The sequence below is a fragment of the Oryzias latipes genome, chromosome 14 (genome assembly GCF_053564925.1).
Source record: "Oryzias latipes strain Hd-rR chromosome 14, Olatipes_Hd-rR_3.1".
Taxonomy (NCBI): domain Eukaryota; kingdom Metazoa; phylum Chordata; class Actinopteri; order Beloniformes; family Adrianichthyidae; genus Oryzias; species Oryzias latipes.
This window is the reverse complement of record NC_136250.1, coordinates 10,230,777-10,251,023: the sequence shown is the minus strand read 5'-3', so window position 1 is coordinate 10,251,023 and position 20,247 is coordinate 10,230,777.

The window sequence follows — 20,247 nt, the reverse complement described above, 5'->3', positions numbered from 1 at the left end:
TCCACCATTTGTTAACAGTTGTAATGGAACTTGTTTGAAAATGTCATCAGTACAAAACAAATCTAGCTACACCCTTAAGTTAGGTTGCAACCTTTGCATCATGACAAAGCAAGAGTTGTCCAAAGACACCAGGGACAAGACTGCACATATACTAGACTTACTAACGAGTCACAAACACACTTGATGATATAGTAATCTTTACGCCAACTTGTTTAAAAGAGCCAATTATTAAGTACACACAGGACTAGAATTGTTTTTCTTTTCTTTTTCTGAAACATAGTAATTTGTACGGAGCCCGTGTCCTGACATTAAAAAATTAAAAGATATCTCATTCCCACAGATTAATATCTTGTTCCCACGAATTAATATCTTGTTCGCACCAAATACTATTCCATTCCCACAAGATAATATTGCGTTCCCTCGAAATGATTAACTTGTGCGAACGAGTAGAGAACGCTGAAAGTGGCTTTTGCGGCCGAACAGAGACCATATCCGTGCTCATGAATGACTTATGACGTGAATAATTATTGCTTCTCACGAATTAATTGTTAAGTTCGCATGAGTTGATCATTTCGAGGGAACGCAATATTATCTTTTGGGAACAGAATAGTAATTCTCAAGATATTAATCTGTGGGGACGAGATACATTTTAGTTTTTGAATGTCAGGACACGGGCTCCGTAGATTTATAATTCAAAGCCTCAGTCACATGCACATGTACGGGAGGTTTGACCCATAGAGGTGCTGCAATGTTGGGTTGTTCGGGCCCGTGGAGGGTCATAGACAGGAGTGGCTGCATCTTAACAGAGTGCAGGTTAATCTCCAACTATGCGCACACTGGCTCCTTGCTGACCGCACGCATAGCTACATACATGGGGTGTGCAGGTAAACCAGGCAGAATTGCCTGTATGGACGCCCATAGGATATCTACATAAACAACCCTGATTGTCTCATTTCCTCAATTCTAACAGTCACGCTGGACATAAGAAGCACACACTTATTACTTGAACCTTCTTGTACAATGCTCAGAGTTTGGGAGGTTAAAAGAAATTAAGAATCGGTAAAAGATGCCTACATCTCACTTGGGTATTACGTGTTATAGAAGCGTTCACTTTCAAACTGTTGCCTGCAGCAAGCCCAACGAAAAAATGTGCATGAACATTTTTGCTCTACAAGCTCTCTGAGCGATCTGCGACCTTGATATTTTGTATGGGCCAACTGCGTGCCCCGTACAGGTTTGCCCATTTTTCACCGACATGCAGTGTGACTAAGCCATAGCTGTTGCTGACAACTGAATCCTCTCCTCAGGGAAAGCATTGTAAGATCTCTGATAATTCATAAATCACACCCATCCTTCCAGTTACAATTGATCTTTTGGAGGAACATTCTTAGCTGCTGATTCCTTGTTTCCTTTTTCTGTGTGTTTATGTAAAAGTTTCTTACAGGACTGTCTAACATTTTTACTAAAGATTCGCTCAGAGTACAGTAGAGTACAGTAAAGGCATAGATCTTTTCTTTGACAGCAGTCACCGGAGGATAAATCAAAATAATGAACTCAAATTGCACATTCACTTTATTTATGTTAGCAGGCATCTGTGCAAATAAAGGCTATCAAAACAAATTGGAAAATACTTTTATAGAACAAATAGTCGCTGGAGATCTTGCAGATGAACTGCAAAGTTAATAAATCAGATAAAGAATTTGCACAAAAGCAGCAGCCACACTCACAGCATCCGGTCTGCATTTATCTATTTAGTTATTTTCTTTGAACGGCAAAGCTCCATGTGCACATTCATACGACAAACACTGAAAGACGACTAACAATAACATAGTGAAGATTTCACATGCATTAATGTGAAAGCAACGTAAACAAGAAATCCATCTGATCCATGCTATTGCCAAAAATACTGCCAACCTATTTCTGCACACTCAATCACAACAGACCTTCAGGTCAACATGTAAAAATCTATAGAGAGCTTTGTAGTAAGGCTCTGTATAACCAAACAGCTGAAGGTAAGCTTATTTTCATAAAATAAAGTGCAAATTTGTGGATGCAGTGGTCTAAAGCCCCACCACCACTGAACACTAAAGCAGCACAGACATGTTCTCTGAAGTGGGTTTGGGGGTTTTCAGGAGAATGGTACTTGTTTAAAAGCATTGAACGAATTGTGAAATCTGACGGAGGAGGGGTTGTGTTTTTGTTCTACAAGAGCTGGGCTTGACCCCTTAATCTCAGTGAGAAGAGCTCTCTGAATCCTTCAATATAACTAGGTGTGTCTGACAATTCAGTCCTTCTAACTTTGGTTTGCGGATTGTTCCTCCTACAAGGCTGTACATCAGTGCACAAAGCAAGGCCATATAAACCCACCATTTAATTTTTTTATGGATCAAAGTTGCACAGGTTTCGGTTTGTTGATTAGCAGATGGGTAAAACTTCAAACTTATACATGTGTTGCATTACTAATTTCATGAAGTTGTTGAGTTGGGCATTGTAAACTCTCAACATACCCACGTTGCTTTGAGACTGGTAATTTTTCTTGCAGAATTTAAAAGGTGATAGAAATTATCATCCATTTATTTACAGTATGTCTATAGTGTGAAATCAGGCAATTTATTACTTTTCCCAATTCACTCTTTTAGTGAGGGTTTATTTCCCTTCTCCAACCCAAATATTTCTGATCAACTCATTGATCAGTAGGATTATTCGCAAGTGCACTGAACAAATTGTGTAGCTGCTAGTTCAGACTTTTATTGCCTGGGTATGTTAAAGACCTTTGTTGACTTTTTGTGGGATTTTTGTCAGCACTCTGGTAGTCCTTGAGCATCTTTAACCCTTTTCAGACCTGAGGTCAACATGTTTGGACATCACATTATGACCACTTTAGTTAATTCTGCTTGACTGGGTCCCTGTGAGTACATGTTTAGAGGTTAAAGAAGTTAAGGAAGTTGATTTACATTTTTTTCTGATGTAGAAAGAGGGCATGTTTTGCATCTATGTATCTAATTGTACTAAGCCTCTGAATGATCTCTTTCTTTCTAACTTTTCCTTAAGTTGCTCTGCAAATTTGGGTCTTTATACAATTTCTGTTTTAACATTTGTGTCTTTTTCTAATTTATTTGTTTATAAATGGTTCAAACCATTTCTTGATTTACCGAGGAAATTAAATATTCTCATTCCTTTGTGCTTCGAGGAGAAACTTTAACTAATTTTTACAAAAGTTGCACATTTTGATTCATTTCTGACATTCTTAGCATATTTTACTACAGCAAAGGAATAAAAAATAAACAGTGCCTTTATTTTAGGGCTACGTCGCAGTGCCAAAATACTCAAATAATTAGAAATTTTGTTCACACTAGGATTTAATTTCCACACATTTTGAATAGCTTGTTTTTCAAGTCACACTTCAAGACAGTTTTGTTTATAAAAAAAACAGTTTTAAATAAAAAATGTTTAAAATGAACACAGAGGTGCATTTCACTATTAAAACAAAACAGAAGTTTTTTTTGGATAGACCAACATGAATTCTGAAAAAAATACAAAAATAAATAGTATTTTTATCAAATGGTTAGACCTTTAGCACAGGTTTTGGACAGGTTTACACATTTTTAAGCCCTTGACATGTATTGATGCAAATATGCATCAATATAATGTCAATCCTGCTCAGTATAGCTGCAAGACACTTTTGTGAACATACATACAAAATTACCTTAATTTAGCCTCTAATCAAAAGAATAAAAAAAGTGATTTTTTTTTTTTTTGCATGGTTGGAAATGGCATCAAGGGGTTAAATAAAAGGAATATACCAATTTTTTTCATTTCTATCCTATAGTCTTTATCCTATAAGATCTGAGGTTTGATTCCTCCCCCCCCCCCCCCCCCCCCCCCCGCACAATGTGTCCTTGGGCAAGACACTTGAACCCCACCCCCACAGTGGCGCCTCCAGAAATTTTTCATGGGGGTGGCCGGTAGGGGGCCTCATTAAATCTTGGGGTGGCACAGAAAAACCATGAGCCATATTTTTAAAATTCATTCTACTAAACGTAGTAAAACAAACTTTAGAAAACCAACAGAAAGTTAAATGCCTACTGATATTTTGTAGAACATTAACTTTTAGTAGATACTACTATAGATTCTAGTAGATATCATTAGATCAGTGTTTTTCAACCTTTTTTGAGCCACGGCACACTTTAACATTGACAAAAATCCCGTGGCACACCAGCATCTAAAAATTTTTTTAAAAAGGAGAAAATCATAGTCTGTATTGACGTGCAGCCCCTCCACAATCTCACATGCATTTTTGTGATAATTGTGGCAGAAAAGCTGGAAGCTGCAGCTGTTTTTTTTCTAAAAGATGGAATAAAAGTTAAGTTAAAAGATTCAAAAACTGTTTGATTTGCGTTCGTTGTTGTTTCAAGACGTTAAGAGGAGAGACTCATCTAACACGCTGGACCAACCTGCCTCTGTCCCTTATGGGCAACGTAGCCACAGTAAAAATGAAAATCGTACCCAAAGTTAATTATCTCATCTCAATGATTCCCACACAATCGCCATTAAAATGGTTCAAAACATTAGACTCATCCATATCAAGCTTTTTATGGAACAATAAACCTGCAAGAATTAGTTTAAAAACTTTAAAATCTGCAAAAAGCTGTGGAGGATTAGAATTACCTAACTTCCACAATTACTTTCTTGCAAATAGATTACAATACATCTTAAAATGGTTAAAAAATAATCCAGAAACCAACTCATGGTTAGACTTGGAACAGGCGTTTTGTGGAAAGATCAACCTATCAGATCTTCCATTTATTAGCCAAACAGTTAAAAACAGGATTGTTTCAAAAGTATTAATATAAATGCCACTTTAACAGCCTGGTGGGAATTTCTCAAAATATCAAAATCATCAATTCAACCGTGCAAAATGACACCCATCTGGAACAACCCAGACATCCTCAAAAACAAAAAAATTATCCACTTCCCAGCTTGGCAAGCAGGGGGCATAAAACAACTAGAGCACGTAATTATTGATAGAAGATTCATAACTACCCAGGAACTTCAAGACAAACATGGAATAAATACCTTCTTGGAATATCAGCAACTTAAATCAATTATTACTAAAAAGTTTAAATACAGAGACAACGATTTAAAGCTACTAGATGTAGTTACCACTCTGATCAATTTCTCAATGAATAAAACTCTCTCCAAAATATACAAACTTTTATGTAATTTAGATAATAATATTTCACTTCCGACAACAAAATGGGATGCGGATTTGAGCATCAGCACAGATGAAAGCTTTTGGTCAGAACTTTGTCTAAACACCTTTTAAACTGACAAAAAGTCCAAATCTGCAGCTAATCCATTTCAAAACTCTACACAGAATTTACTACACTGGACAGAGGATGTTCAATATGGGTCTCAGCAACTCAGACATTTGTCAGCACTGTGACGGTAATCTACCCGACAATTACATGCATGCACTATGGTTCTGCACGCCTGTCCAGGCTCTCTGGCAGCAGGTATGTGCCGATCTATCAGTCTGGCTTAAGGTTTCAATCACAGCTTCACCGTCACTTTGTGTGCTTGGTGACATTAGTGCCATCGATGTAGGAGGATTAGGCTTTATCATTTTCATAACTCTTTGCATTGCTAAAAAAACTATTTTAATAAATTGGAAAAGCAAGAAAAATATAAATACAAGTCAACACAGAAATCTGCTGCTTGATCAGATCAGCTTGGAAAAAATGTCAGCCCAAGGTTCAAGTAACTTTGAAAGAATTCGGTCTCTCTGGTCTCCCATAGCTAACTCCATGACTTAGGGGGTGGGGGGGCCTGGTCGTCGTTGCTCCTTGTCCTTCTGCCGTGGGCCGGGGTGGGGGTCGGGGCCTCCGGTGCCTGGCGGGGGGTGGTGGGGGCTCTGTTGGTCGGGGGGTCGGGTCCGGCACCTGGGTGGGGCGGGCTGGGGTGCTGCGTGGTCCTCTGGGCTTGGGTGTGGGGGTGCGTGGTGGGGGGGTGGGGTGGTGGTCTGGCTTGGCTTGGGGGGGTGGTCCCTTTGCCTGTGCTGGGGGGGTTGGCGGGGGGCCCTGCTCGGGGGGGGGCCCAGCGGCGCCGGATGGGCTGTCCATCTACACCTGGAGCTGGGATCGGCCCTTCCCTGGCTCTGGGGCGGGACGGGACAACCCTATTGGGGCCCCCGGTCGCTCTGGGTGTCATCCGCTTCGGCTGCGGGGTCTGGGGTGGGGTGGGGGGGGGGGGCGGTCTTGTCGGCCCTGTCCTGAGGGGGGCATTCTGGGGGGGGGGCACTATTGGTACGGGGCAGGGGGGGTTGACGGGTCGGGGTCTCCGCTGAGGCCATCGGCGGTTTCCCCGGCCGGTTGGCTGCCTCGGTCCCGTCGAGGCCTGACCAGAGCTCTTCTAGGGCCGGCGTTTGGGGGTGGGGGCCTGGGCTTGCTCCGGGGGGGGATGCTTTCTGGCTCCTCTCTCTATGTGTGGGGTGGGTGGTGCTGGGCCTGGGGTGTTGGCGCCTCCGGGGGTGGGGCCCCTGGGCTGGGTGGGCCTGGCCCCCTTGCTGTGGGGGGCGGGCGGGGGACAGCTGTTTTACCACCGGGGGACAGTCTACCAGCTGTCCCCAACTTACCCCCTTCCTCATATAAACTCATATTAGGGTGAGGGGGTGGGGGGCTTAGCCTGCGATGGGCCTTGGGGGGGGGGGGTTACTAGGCAGTGGCCCCCCTCCTATGGTTGCCGTATGGAGTGGGCCCCCCCTCTTTCGGTTTTATTTGCACCTTAGACATGTAGGGCCCTTGGTAGGGGGGGTGCTTGGACATCACTGCCAGCAAGCAGCAGATGTCCTCCTAGCACCCTACCCGCCAATTTTAACCGCACCTTAGACATTTAGGGCCCCTTGGTGGGGAGGGTGAGGGGACGTCACTGTGAGTAATCAGGAGATGTCCCCTTAGTGCCCTACCCGCCAATTTTAACTGTACCCCCCTTAGTACACACACCCCTCCCCCCTCAATATATACATCCCAACATAAACACACACACATGCACACACACACCCTCTCAAACACACATACGCGCACACACATTTTGCAAGGAAGGTGGGACCTAGGACCATCTGTCCCTTACCTCTTCCCTGGTGGGGGGTACGGGTCCCTTTGCAACGGCGACCGTGTCCCCGGGGTGCCGGCTTCCTGGGCCCGGCGGTGCTCTCTCCGCGCGGTGGGGGGGTTCACATTACATCTGAGCCGGAGGTGTTCGTGTCCCTGGGGGGTGGGTTCTGGTCCCTGCTCCTGAGCGCTGGGCCCCGCCAAATTTCCAACTGTGGCCGAGCCTGGTCGGGCCATATTTACAACAACCCTTGTGGACCCTCTTTTTTCCCCGGGGTTCCCCCTCCTGGGCGGGGGCGGCGGGCCCCTGCCTTGCTCCTCCCTGGACCAACCGTGGGCCGGGCGGATGGTTGCCTGGAGTGCGGAGCGGGTCTCCCTTGGGGGGTCCTGGCTCGTACCTGGGGTGGGGGCGGGGGGATGCCCGGAACTCCTGGGTGGTGGTGGGGTGCTCGTCTGGGGCTGTGGGCGTCCTTCTCCGGTGGGGCCCTGCGTTGGGCGCTCCCGGCGCGGCGGGGGGCACACCTTTGGTTTGTCTGAAGATTAATAACCCCTCTTGTTAAAGTAAAATATGTCCAACACAAGAGGCCCTCAGCTCTCATCTGTCTGCCTAGCTGTTGGACAGGACAAGTTAAAAAATAAAAAAATAAAAAAAAGAGGAGAGACTCATTGTGCGCTGAGACGCTGTCAATTTAACCTAATGCATCATGATGTAGTGATGGCAGAAAGACTAGCGTCTCTGAGCTTCATTGTTTTGTTCACTTGTTCCACGGTCTGATACTGGATTCTGTGGAAAGCTACACCGCTAAAAACGAGCTTTAGCTGGTATTCTTGTTAGAACTGAGAGACTTTATCAACAGAATAAGAACAAGGAAGTGAAGACTTTCACCTCTTCTGATTGGTCAGACCAATGACATGTGATTAAGACTCCAAGAATGATTGGTGGAGACAGTTAAAGGGGCGGGACTTTGCCGGCAACGGCTTTAGTTCCTGCTAAATCGCGGTACGTCATTCGTATCAAAATGTCTTTCATAGAATCAAATAAACACAAAGAAAAAAGTTTTTTACGATCTTTCATATTCCTAACTACTCAGTATTTTATCAGGATGTTTGGATGAACACAGAGCTGACATCCTGGAGATGGAAAATGTTTTTAGATCAGTTAATGAGGGCAATTTCCCACGGCACACCTGACCATCTCCCACACTGGTTGAAAAACACTGCATTAGTAGATAATACTACTGATATATTTTTATTTGTTTTGTTTATATTTCATGCTTAGGTGTGTCTGCTTGGGGTGTTCGGCTCTTGACTGGGAGATTTCTATAATGAACAAAAGTGAAATTAATTGTTCTGAAATAAAAATAACAATACCCTTCCATGGTAATTATTAATTATATCTGTAGACATTTCTATTTTGGCTAATAAACATAAAAGTTTTATTAATAGGGCAACATAATTCTAACTTCACCAGTTGGGCCAGGGACAGGTGGAGCCCCTGCAACCCTTGTGCTATCCTAGGCACTTTAACGTTGGGAGTTGGGTCATCTAGACCCACTGGACAGTGCGCTGAACCTTTTTTCTTCAATGATTTGTGATCTTCACTGGTGTCCATGGATTACATGAAATCTTTCCACCTTTATCCACCTTTGTCATGGTAGGGAGAACACGTCAATGTAAGGGTGGGGTCATCTAAGATAGCACAAGGGTTAACTGAGTTCTGCCTTGCGTCTCTGACCAATGATGCTGACAGTCCCTCGTCTCATGCCGTCTCATCTTCCTCCTCGTCACTACTCCTCTGTTGCTCCCCTACAATCTCTTTCCCTCCTTCTGCTGTACTTTTCTTCTTAAAATAAGAATATATGTTGAATTTCTCTTCATTCTCTGAAAATTGACATTCACAAGCATCAACTAATGACTGTAGGTAACTATGTGGAAACAAGACAAACACATATCAAAATGTTGCGGTAACACAACAACCGATAGTGTCATGAAATGAGAGGCGCATGTGACAGGGACATCCTTTTTTACATATTAATAAAAAGTAATCGCACATTCACCACCACTGGTGATGTGGCGTCTTTGCACCAAGTATTTGCGAACAATACAGATCAGGTGATCTAAAGTAAACAGATTGTTAAAAGACCCACAGAAAATATTTAACAGGCATGAAAAGAAATTTAGTGTTTTGGGGTGTGCGATTGTGTGCGTGAATGCGTGCGTGCACACGCATGTGTGCGTGCGTGGATTCGTCCTGAAATCAGTCACCGTTTTGGACTTAAGGAAAAAGTCATCAAGAAAGTTCAACTTTAGGAACTGAGACTGTTTTTTTGTCTAACCGGCTCGGAGGCTCTGGGGGCTCGAACGCGGAAGTGAACCCCGCGTCTTATTCGTGTTCTGCGTCCAGCGGCTCGTCTTTAGATGTCTGTGCACTCAAAGGCAGCAGGGAGGGGAGGGGGTGAGGGCCGGTTTAGGTGATCAGAGCGACTTGCTGCTGCTGGCTGTACATTTGGGATGAAACGCATAACTGATGCAACAGCTTATAGTGACCGTGGGGTGGCCACTGGGGTGGCCAGGTGTCGGACAGGGGTGGCCGTGGCCACCCCAGTGGCCACCCCCTGGTGGCGCCACTGCACCCCCACAGGTTGGTGCCAGTGTTAAGCAGTGGAGTCACCACCAGTGTTTGAATGTGTGTGTGTGTGAATGGGTTTGTGACTGTAAAGCACTCACCTTTCAAAAAGGGGTGAGGGAAATTCATTGAGGTAAGCAAATTTTTTGTACAAACACATTTTAAATATAAATAATGTTAACCAAAATAAATATTAATTGCATTAAAAGATGAGAAATAAATGAAATTGAACACAGAAAGTGACTGCTTTAAGTTTTTTAGTCCTGAATTGGGTACTTTTAGATGCTAATTTGCCTTTTTAAATTAATTTCTAAAATAATTTGGGCTAAACTGCCAAAAGGGGACTTAGAAGACCATCTCTGCTATCACCAAAAGTTCATTTTAGAATATTGTGTGTCTGTGAGTGTGATGTGGTACTAATGGTAGTCTGGACAGAAGCAGGACACACAGTCAATGTAGGTTAGAATTTATGAGGGAGCAGCACTACCTGTCCAGGAGGATTCACCATAGACGGTTTCAAAGTTTTGCACAAATTTCAAACAGTAAAACCCCAGACCTGTGGTTTTATGCATGTGTGGCACTGCCTCCCTGCTAGAAAAATAAAACGCCAGCAAAAGTTCCTTCAGCTAGTGCAGTAAGTTAGTTGTCATCAGTGAATAGCTGCATGTGTGGTGCTGGGCCAGTGGGCAGACAGGAATAATGAGGGCTGAAGATGAAGACAGATGGAGCTTCACTCCACCCAGCAGGACTCTGCTCAGGACAGGCCTTTGTTATGAGAGAAAAGCACTCAGGGTCACAATGTTGTCATCTTTCAAACAAAAATAGATGAAATTTATATAAATGCTCACCAAGTTACTGCAAGAGGATGCTGGGAAATATGTTGGATACCAGCATTTGGACAGTTTTAAGTATTAAAAAAATTTTTTTTTTAAATAACAAAGTCTAAAAATATGAATGGAGAATAATTTGTCTCATGGTAAAACCAAGTTGAAGTCAACTTGTGTAGCTTTGATAACAGTCAGCTGATTTTGACAGAGGTTAATGAAGATCTCTGTGTGCATATCCATGTCTCTAAATGTGAGTGTTCATTTCCTTTTTGTCTGCAGCTCTGACAACAAGTACATTTAGCAGAACAAATGGTTTTAGGTTAGCACAAGCCGGGCCAGCCGTATTTGTCTGCTGTAAGACCTCCCAATCTCACACAGCCAGAGCAGTGTCTGAGTCATCCAAGTGTTTGTATGTGTGTGGCTATGTGCGTGATATAAGCCTCGGCACACTGTGAATTGCAAGAAATTGTATGAAAGGCGAATGCAGGGTGTTTCTTTGAGCTCTCTTTTAAAAATCGTAACGACACTCACACAGCAGTCGTGGAACAAACTGTGACTGTTATGGTGCTGCAGGTAAGGCCAAATATTACATCAGATTAGAGTGCTTAACATCAAACCAACTGTGAGTTTTTTGTTCTTGTTTTTTTCGGTTCGGACTCTTGGCTGCTCCCTATTCCCTTCTCTGCTTCTGTGCCAGTCCTAAGCCCGGATAAATTGAGAGGGTTGCGTCAGGAAGGGCATCCGGCGTAAAACATTGCCAAGTTAACCATGCGACTCATCGTTGAAAGGGAGGTTGTTTCGCTGTGGCGACCCCTGATGGGAAAAGCTGAAAGAGAAAGAAGACCTCTAACTTTACACTTGAAGTAAACTTAAACATTTTTCAAATGTACACACAGCAGAGGTATCAGTTTCAATGTTAACTCAATGTACAGATGCGATCTAAGGTCCTGCGGTGCAATTTGAGCGTCAGGCGCAGTGCGACGGACCGACTGATGCACAATTTAAGAGTCATGGCATAATTTGGGTGGCATGGTGCGTCCAGAGTTTAAAAAATATCTGAAATTTGATGAAGAAGATGGGTCGCGTCACTTAATCAGGAACTTGGCTTGAGCATTTTTTACACACTTTATGCAGACTCGGGTGCGGTCCATAAAAGAAGACAGACAAACAGAACAAACAAAAAGAGAACTTCAATTCACAACCAGTCAAACAGAGTATAAACTCTGTGCCCAGTGCTTCCTCAAAGTGGAGGTATAGCGCCATGAGCTCCTTTGGGGATCAGTCAGAGACATTATAATTCCATCTTTAGACTTGTCCAGGCGCTCCATGAGGCTGCAGGTAAGATGACGTAGTAGTGCCTCACAGGGGGGGATGTGAGCATCCACAAACAGCTGACTGGCTCTGTACCACCTGGGCACCAGTAGCAGAAGCCTAAAGGCATCATTATAGGCCACTATGAATCTACGGAATTTCCCACATCCATAATTCCACCACAGAGGAGCCGTATACAGTGGAGTGAAATAAGCTCTGAACAATAAATGCTTTACTTGGAGAAAACACATTTCTCATCAGCATATTTGCCTGAGCATGGAGTTTACAATATTGTCTCTGGATATCTCTGTCGTCCCGCCAATCATCGGGAATAAAATGTCCAAGATATTTAATAATTGAATTTTTTACCAAAGGCTGTCCACAAAGCTTGAAAACAGGAAAGTTTACATTTTTGTCGTCTTTGGTCTTGACAATCAATATTTTGCTTATAGAAGGATTATAGTTAACATCAAAGTCTCTGTTGTAGTCAGAGCAGACTTTTAAACGTTTTTGCATCCCAGCACTGTACAGGCTAAAAATGACAAGGTCATCAGCATACATAAGATGATTAAAAACCCGACATCCAAAAACACACCCGGTAAAAAAAAACAAAAAAAAAACACACCCGGTTCTGCAGAGATTTAACTCCGTGGAAAGATCATCAATATATACATTGAAAAAAAACATAGTGAAAGAATGTATGACACCATTGCTCACATAAAGTCTCTGATAAAACATTGCCCCGTTTGACAACCATCATTTGATTAGCATGCCAAAAAATCAGGAATCGTACCAGATATTTCAGCACACCTTGATTTATTAGCTTCTTAAATAGTTTATGGTGCTTCACTCTGTCAAAGGCCTTAGTGGCATTAATAAAACACAAAAATAAGGATGTATTCAGATTCAGGTATTTCCTGACTATCTCCTGTAAGTTGTAAATACACATCAGTGCCAAGGCTTTTTTAAAACCAAAATGATTCTCGCTTGTTAAAAGATCCACTTAAAGTCTAGTCAATAACAAATATTCTAAAATTTTGTGTAGTTTTGAGTCAGATGCCCGCTCGGATGAGAAAAATAAAGACATACATGCATCTATTTGTTTATAAGTGGACGCATCAGAATGGAGCAGAGCAGAGAGCTTGTGGATACAAGCTTTTTGCAAGGATAGTTTTTCGTCTGCCCCCACTTCACCACAAGTTGATTAAAGAAATCATCAAAAACTGCAATTTTAAGCTGAATTTTCTTTATACATGTCTTCCATCATGGGTAAAATGCCATACAAACATGTTGAAAACACCAAAAGCACAATTTTCATTGGAGTGGGTCTTTAGAAAAACAGGAAAAAAAACCTACTGCTGGTGGAAACCGGGGTAGGAATCCTCGCAGAGGGAGTGACAGGGTGACACGGATGGGCTGAGGCCCCCTCCTCCCTGTCTACTGCTCTTACAATGATGAAAGTGTCAGCAGCAAACACGGTTATCTAAGAGTCACAGGAGGAGGCCGAAAAACAGTGGGAGACGATACGACGAGGAGAGGGAACAAGGACAGAAAAAAGGCAGAAGAGAAGCTGCATGAGAAGGAGAAACTGTGAGGAATGCAATGGTGGGAGGAACGAGAAGAACAGCAGGGGCGATAAACACTTTGAATGTGAATCACCGGCATCTGGCAGGAGGAGAAGGAGATGGAGACTATAATACGAAGCATAGGGAGGGTTGACAGAGTTAGAGTGGGTGAGAGTGACAAAAGTAGACAAAATGGCAGATGAAGCTTTAATTGATTGGCTGTTGTCAAAAGAGCAAGGGTGTGCTTTTCTCAAAAAATAAATTTGCTTGTCTTAACAACTTACCGGTACTTACAAGTGACCTTACGATTCACTTCACATGGAACTGATGTATGTGATGGTGTCTTTCCTTCCAAGCAACAAAGATGCCCTTCTAGGCTCAGTGAACTTATTTTTGCAAATTCATGAGCTGCTCTTTTTTCGAAGTAGTGCAAACAGTGGAGAAAAAAAACAAGTGATTAGATGGAGACAAAGTGATTATTAATTCCTAAAATGATTAACTCTTTGATAGATTTGTGCCCATGAAAATCTGTTTTGCAGTTTATAAAAGGTTAATTTCAGGGTCACAGCTGTGCATGAGTCGCATTTAAAATGGCACAATTAGTGAATTAGTGACACATGGAAAACAACGGAAGAGTCCCCTACTGTTTATGTGGGCTGTCTACCATCTGGTACATTTATTATCTGTAATAAGTGAATTTAACAAATTAGTAGTATTCATCTATCTTAGCTGTTAGTTTGCGTTTCTGAAGAGAAGTCTTTAAAGGTTTAGAAAAGAAAAATACTATTTATTATAGAAGAGGTGGAAAAGAAGCACTGTGGGATACAAAGATGGGAAAGATGCTTTGATTTTTCAAAGACAGTATATGACATGGGTAGGCAAATTCTGTGAAATGTTTATGTTTATGTTATTCACATAGCTAAAGAAATAAAAAGCGAAAAACTGAATGAATGAATGAAAAAACTGTTGTGGCTAATTTAATTTCCCCCCAAAAAATGCAGACACTTTTAATAAGCCTGCAATTTCTGTCTTAAGTTTGTAAATTATGAGTTTTTTTGTAATTGTCTCAGTTTTTAAAGATTAAGGCAAGGTTTTAGTCTATTCTGTTCATAGAGAGTACAAACAGGGCAACGCAGTTAGACATACATACATGCAAAATGCTAATTAGGAATCCTGGAGTCTATTTTTAACGACTAAAGGCCACTTTCTTAACAAAAATAGCTCTGGCAAAACGTCAACTGTATGCAGAAAGATACCTTACTGATTTCGGAACTGTTTACCTTCTTTGGTGTGAGTTAACGGCGCTTTTACGCACACCCGTAAAAGTGTTGCAAAGTCCCTGCAGAGGACATGTCAGCTAATACCATGACATCTCACTATCTGTGACATTCCTGCCATGAAAATCTACACGGTACAGGGATTAGCCTCCCTCTCAAGGGACATGCCAACAACATTTAAACAACCAGCCTCCTTTGTGGAAACAATTGGACAAAAACACAAACTGTAGGAGGCCTGTGACACAAAGGCAGGCTCACAAACATATTACTCCATGATGGATTGTGGATTCTATAGCAGAAGTCAGATGAATGCAGTGAGGTTATGGAGTGAAGTAGATAAGGACTAGAATGACAAAGCAGTCTCTTTGTTTCTCCTTTATTTTCTGCTCTGGCTTTCCAGACTGTTTTGCTTGCTGTCATGTGAACACCCAAAGCGTGCACTGCTTCACTCTAACAGACACACAAATCAGGCCCCAGAACAACCCTCCTACACTTTATCTTTCTCTCTGTGCATTTAGTTTAACAAACACTTTGTGCTTAATTAACAAGTGCAACAGAGGGCTTTAACTGAAAGCATTTCAATTAAATGTTGTGGATATCAACCACAACATCAAAGGACTGCTCCTTTTCTCTCTATCAGCCACACAATGCCCAGTTGAGCTTAAAAGTTTGACGTCAAATAAGCTCAGACTAGATGTGCCCGCTCCAGATTGCTCTTGCAAGTGGTATGAATTCAGAAGTACAAGGTTTCCAGTTCTTCAGATTTCTCTGCACTGCTAAGCTGATACAACATGTAGAACTAGGGTTGAGAACTGGCCACTTTAATAGCCACACCTGTCAGATTAATGCAAATTTCTAATTGGCAAATCACATGGCAGCAACCATGAGCATGAAGGCACGGTCAAGAGGACCTGCTGCACCAAAGAAAGGGGATGTCAATAAAAAGAGATCTTGAACGTTTGATTGAAAAATTTAAGAGTAAAACTGGATTTTTTTTTTTTGCGTGAAATAGTGCTTAGGGCTCTGGGTCAGAGGCTGACCTTGGGTTGACCTTGAACCATTTGAAGAGACTCCAGAGCCTAGACGCTGATGGTGGTAAAGGCCAGACTGCCCCTGAAGGAAGAGCCAGGATGAGAATGGGGCATTGATGGGCTGGCAAAATGTCTGGAATGCAGATAAACACATTTTTATTTTTTATTTATTTTTATTTAAAGGGAGGAATTTGCATGTGATTGGCAGAGAAGAAAGTGAGCACTTAAGCTATTGGCTCAAAGTCAAGATTATTCGATGAGTGACGTGTGGAGGGAAGAATTTGCCTTCAGAACTGCCTTAAAGGCAAAAGGGGGTCCAACCCTGTACTAGTAAGGTGTAGCCAGTGAGAGTATACAAAAAATAAATCCATGTTCTAAAATATGCAAGGACACAATAACTGATATTTTAAAAAAAAGTCCTCAGTCCCACATTTTAATCTCAGAAATGTCTAACAGTGATCTGAAGTATGTCTAAAACAAGTGCCTGGACTGAGAATTTCTTATTGACTGCATATCCATGTCAGACTGTGACTTGTTGATTAAGTGAGAAGCCAGTTTCTCATGACACTGATTAAAATGGAGCGGTGCACAGTTCAAACCTGCACTTCAGGCTAAGAGGATTAGACCACAACATAGCACAATAGTCACTCTTGATTTTGAGGAACCTCTGTTGTGTGCCCTGAAGCCTTGTTGGCTCTTTTATGCGTTTCCTGTTATACAGAGCTCATGCAGCTGGTGATGCTTATTTTTTTCATAAATAATAGTTCAATTGGCAGAGCAGTGTGATGCATTTGTGTCCTTTTTGTTGTTGTTATCAAACTGTGCACTTCCAATGGTTGGATGCAGTATTTTTCCTAAACATTGGGATTGGGTCAGAGATCAGTGACCATAGATTTTATGACTTAGTATTAAATGTCAATAGGAAACAACATGAACTCAATAATTCCTAAGCAGGGCTTGTGCTGTAACGAACAACACAAGTAGATCTACTGGGGTTAAACACAACATATTTCAGTGGGCAAATGAGCCAAAGGGCTGCTTGAATTTCATATCTTGGTTTACTGGTTTACTTTTTCAAAGTTTATTTTTTTGTTGTTTTTTTTTAAGTTACATAACTTGCTCCTAGTTTGTCAACTTTTTTGTTAATTTCATCATAGTGGTTTTATTTTAGGGTCATCTCATCACTCAGATCAGGCTGTTTGTAACTACACTGACCAAAAATATAAACGCAACACCTTTATTATTGCTCCCATTTTTTATGGTATGAACTCAAAGATTTGAAACATTTTCCACATACACCAAATAACCAGTTCTCTGAAATATTGTTCACAAATCTGTCTAAATCTGTGATAGTGAGCACTTCTCCTTTGCCAAGACAATCCATCCCACCTCGCAGGTGTGCCATATCAAGATGCTGATTAGACAGCATGATTATTGCACAGGTGTGCCTTAGACTGGCCACAAGAAAAGGCCAATCTGAAATCTTCAGTTTTGTTTTATTGAGGGGGTCAGGGGACTCAGACAACCAGTCAGTATATCTGGTGTGACCACCATTTGCCTCATGAAGTGCGTCACATTTCCTTCGCATAGAGTTGATCAGGTTGTCGATTGTGGCCTGTGGAATGTTGGTCCACTCTTCTTCAATGGCTGTGCAAAGTTGCTGGATATTGGCAGGAACTGGAACACGCTGTCGTATACGCCGATCCAGAGCATCCCAAACATGCTCAATGGGTGACATGTCCGGTGAGTATGCTGGCCATGCAAGAACTGGGATGTTTTCAGCTTCCAACAATTGTGTACAGATCCTTGCAACATGGGACCGTGCATTATCATGCTGCAACATGAGGTGATGTTGTTGGATGTACGGCACAACAATGGGCCCCAGGGTCTCGTCACGGTATCTCTGTGCATTCAAAATGCCATCAATAAAATGCACCTGTGTCCGTCGCCCATAACATATGCCTGCCCATACCATAACCCCACCACCACCATGGGCTACTCGATCCACAACATTGACATCAGAAAACCGCTCACCCACACGACGCCACACACGCTGTCTGCCATCTGCCTTGAACAGTGTAAACCGGGATTCATCCGTGAAGAGAACACCTCTCCAACGTGCCAGACGCCATCGCATGTGAGCATTTGCCCCACTCAAGTCAGTTACGACGACGAACTGGAGTGAGGTCGAAACCTCGATGAGGACGACGAGCATGCAGATTAACTTCCCTGGGACGGTTTCTGACAGTTTGTGCAGAAATTCTGTGGTTATGCAAACCGATTGTTTCAACAGCTGTCCGAGTGGCTGGTCTCAGACGATCTTGGAGGTGGACATGCTGGATGTGGAGGTCTTGGGCTGGTGTGGTTACACGTGGTCTGCGGTTGTGAGGCTGGTTGGATGTGCTGCCAAATTCTCGGAAACGCCTTTGGAGACGGCTTATGGTGGAGAAATGGACATTCAATTCCCTAGCAACAGCTCTGGTGGACATTCCTGTTATCAGCATGCCAATTGCACGCTCCCTCAAAACTTGCGACATCTTTGGCATTGTGCTGTGTGATACAACTGAAGATTTCAGAGTGGCCTTTTCTTGTGGCCAGTCTAAGGCACACCTGTGCAATAATCATGCTGTCTAATCAGCATCTTGATATGGCACACCTGTGCAATAATCATGCTGTCTAATCAGCATCTTGATATGGCACTATTGTGAGGTGGGATGGATTGTCTTGGCAAAGGAGAAGTGCTCACTATCACAGATTTAGAAAGATTTGTTAACAATATTTCAGAGAACTGGTTATTTTGTGTATGTGGAAAATGTTTCACATCTTGGAGTTAATACCATAAAAAATGGGAGCAATAACAAAAGTGTTGCGTTTATATTTTTGGTCAGTGTATATACTGTCATTGTGTGGCTTTTTGATTATGAGCAGTAAGATGGTATTAGAAAGTTAAAGGCAGGTGGGTTACACCATTATTTCCAGTTTTTGCTTTTCAATCAAACCTAAGTGCACCTTTTGATTGAATATAATTGTAAACATATCATACATGTTAATTTTTCTTTGCTGCTCCAAATCTGTGAGTGTTCCATGACTCATTTTTGGGTCCTGCATTTTGTCATAGTTTTTTTTAACTGGATTTCTGGTTTAATCTGTTTCAGTTTTTCATTTGAGTTCATTTATTAAAGCGATTCAGTTTCTGTGAACAAGGAGGTCTTCTGTATTTGGTACCTAACCATTATTTAATGTATCTGCTGTCATTCTTCATTTTCCCATGCAATGATGATATTCTCTTTAAGGTAATCTCCTTCTAGATGTTAAAGTTTCTACAATGTGAGCTATTCTATGCAGGAAAACATCCAGTTAACCATTAAGTTCCACATTACTTGGCTCAAAAACATCCACACAAAAGCTGGTAAAACTCGCTTAATATATCAGTAAACATGGTTAAAAACTGATGTACATTCATTTTTGAGGCCATGCTGTTTATCTTTTAAGGTTTTCGCAAGCACCTCTGCTTTAGCCCATGAGGAACTTCCACTTTGATTTGACCTGTCCTGCCTTTTAGATATAAGTGCTGCACATTAAATCAGGAACTAAACAAAGTTATGCAGGCTTCTGCAGGATTGCGCCTCATAGTGATGGTTTTATTTTTAAGTTTCACACATATCTTGCAAGACAACTAAAGGGACTTCAACACTGAAGACATCTGATTAAAAAATAAAACCTGCAATATTACAAAACTGCACTTTAATAGTTTAAAGCTACAAAAAAAAAAAAAAACCTGATGCCAAGACCTCTGGGTGAACCTTTATACCATTTTAAATTTGAAAAAAATCTACTTTAATGTAAACTTGTTAACTTATTTGTATAAAGTCCACTTGGTACAAAGAAAATATCCATATGCTTAAGAAATAACAGAGTGGGCTCTAATTACCCATTACTCACAATAAGTCAACACAATTATTTCCTTTAACTGTAATGACCTCTGTCACTTCTACATCCATGGCTTGCACAAGGAGATGTTGGGGGCGTCTAGGTTTGTTAGCCTGTAGTTAACAGCAGATTCAACCTGGTTAGATCAAAAATGATATAATTCATCCACTCATGATATCATAATGAAGTCTACGCCAGTCTTCAGGCCAAACTAACAATAAAAAAACATTACTAAGCTGACAAGAACTTCTATATTTAAAACCTTTTTCTCCTGCTGTCATCTGTAAAAGACAAAAAAGCAGAATCAGAATTTTTATGATGAACAAACATGTCCAGCAGTCAAACTCTGTCTAGGAGCTGCTGCTGCTGTTCTGTGAGTTCTTGACTGTCTGGTTGTTTCTGGGTAAGAGAGGGTCAGAAATCATCCATCCATTTTACACTCTTCCCAAAATGCTGCTAAGAGCCTCAGCTGCTTTGGAGCCTCAGTTCAGCCACAAAATTCAATTCAACTTTATTTATATAAGCCAATATTACAACATAGTTGTCTCCATGGGCTTCATACTGGTAATTG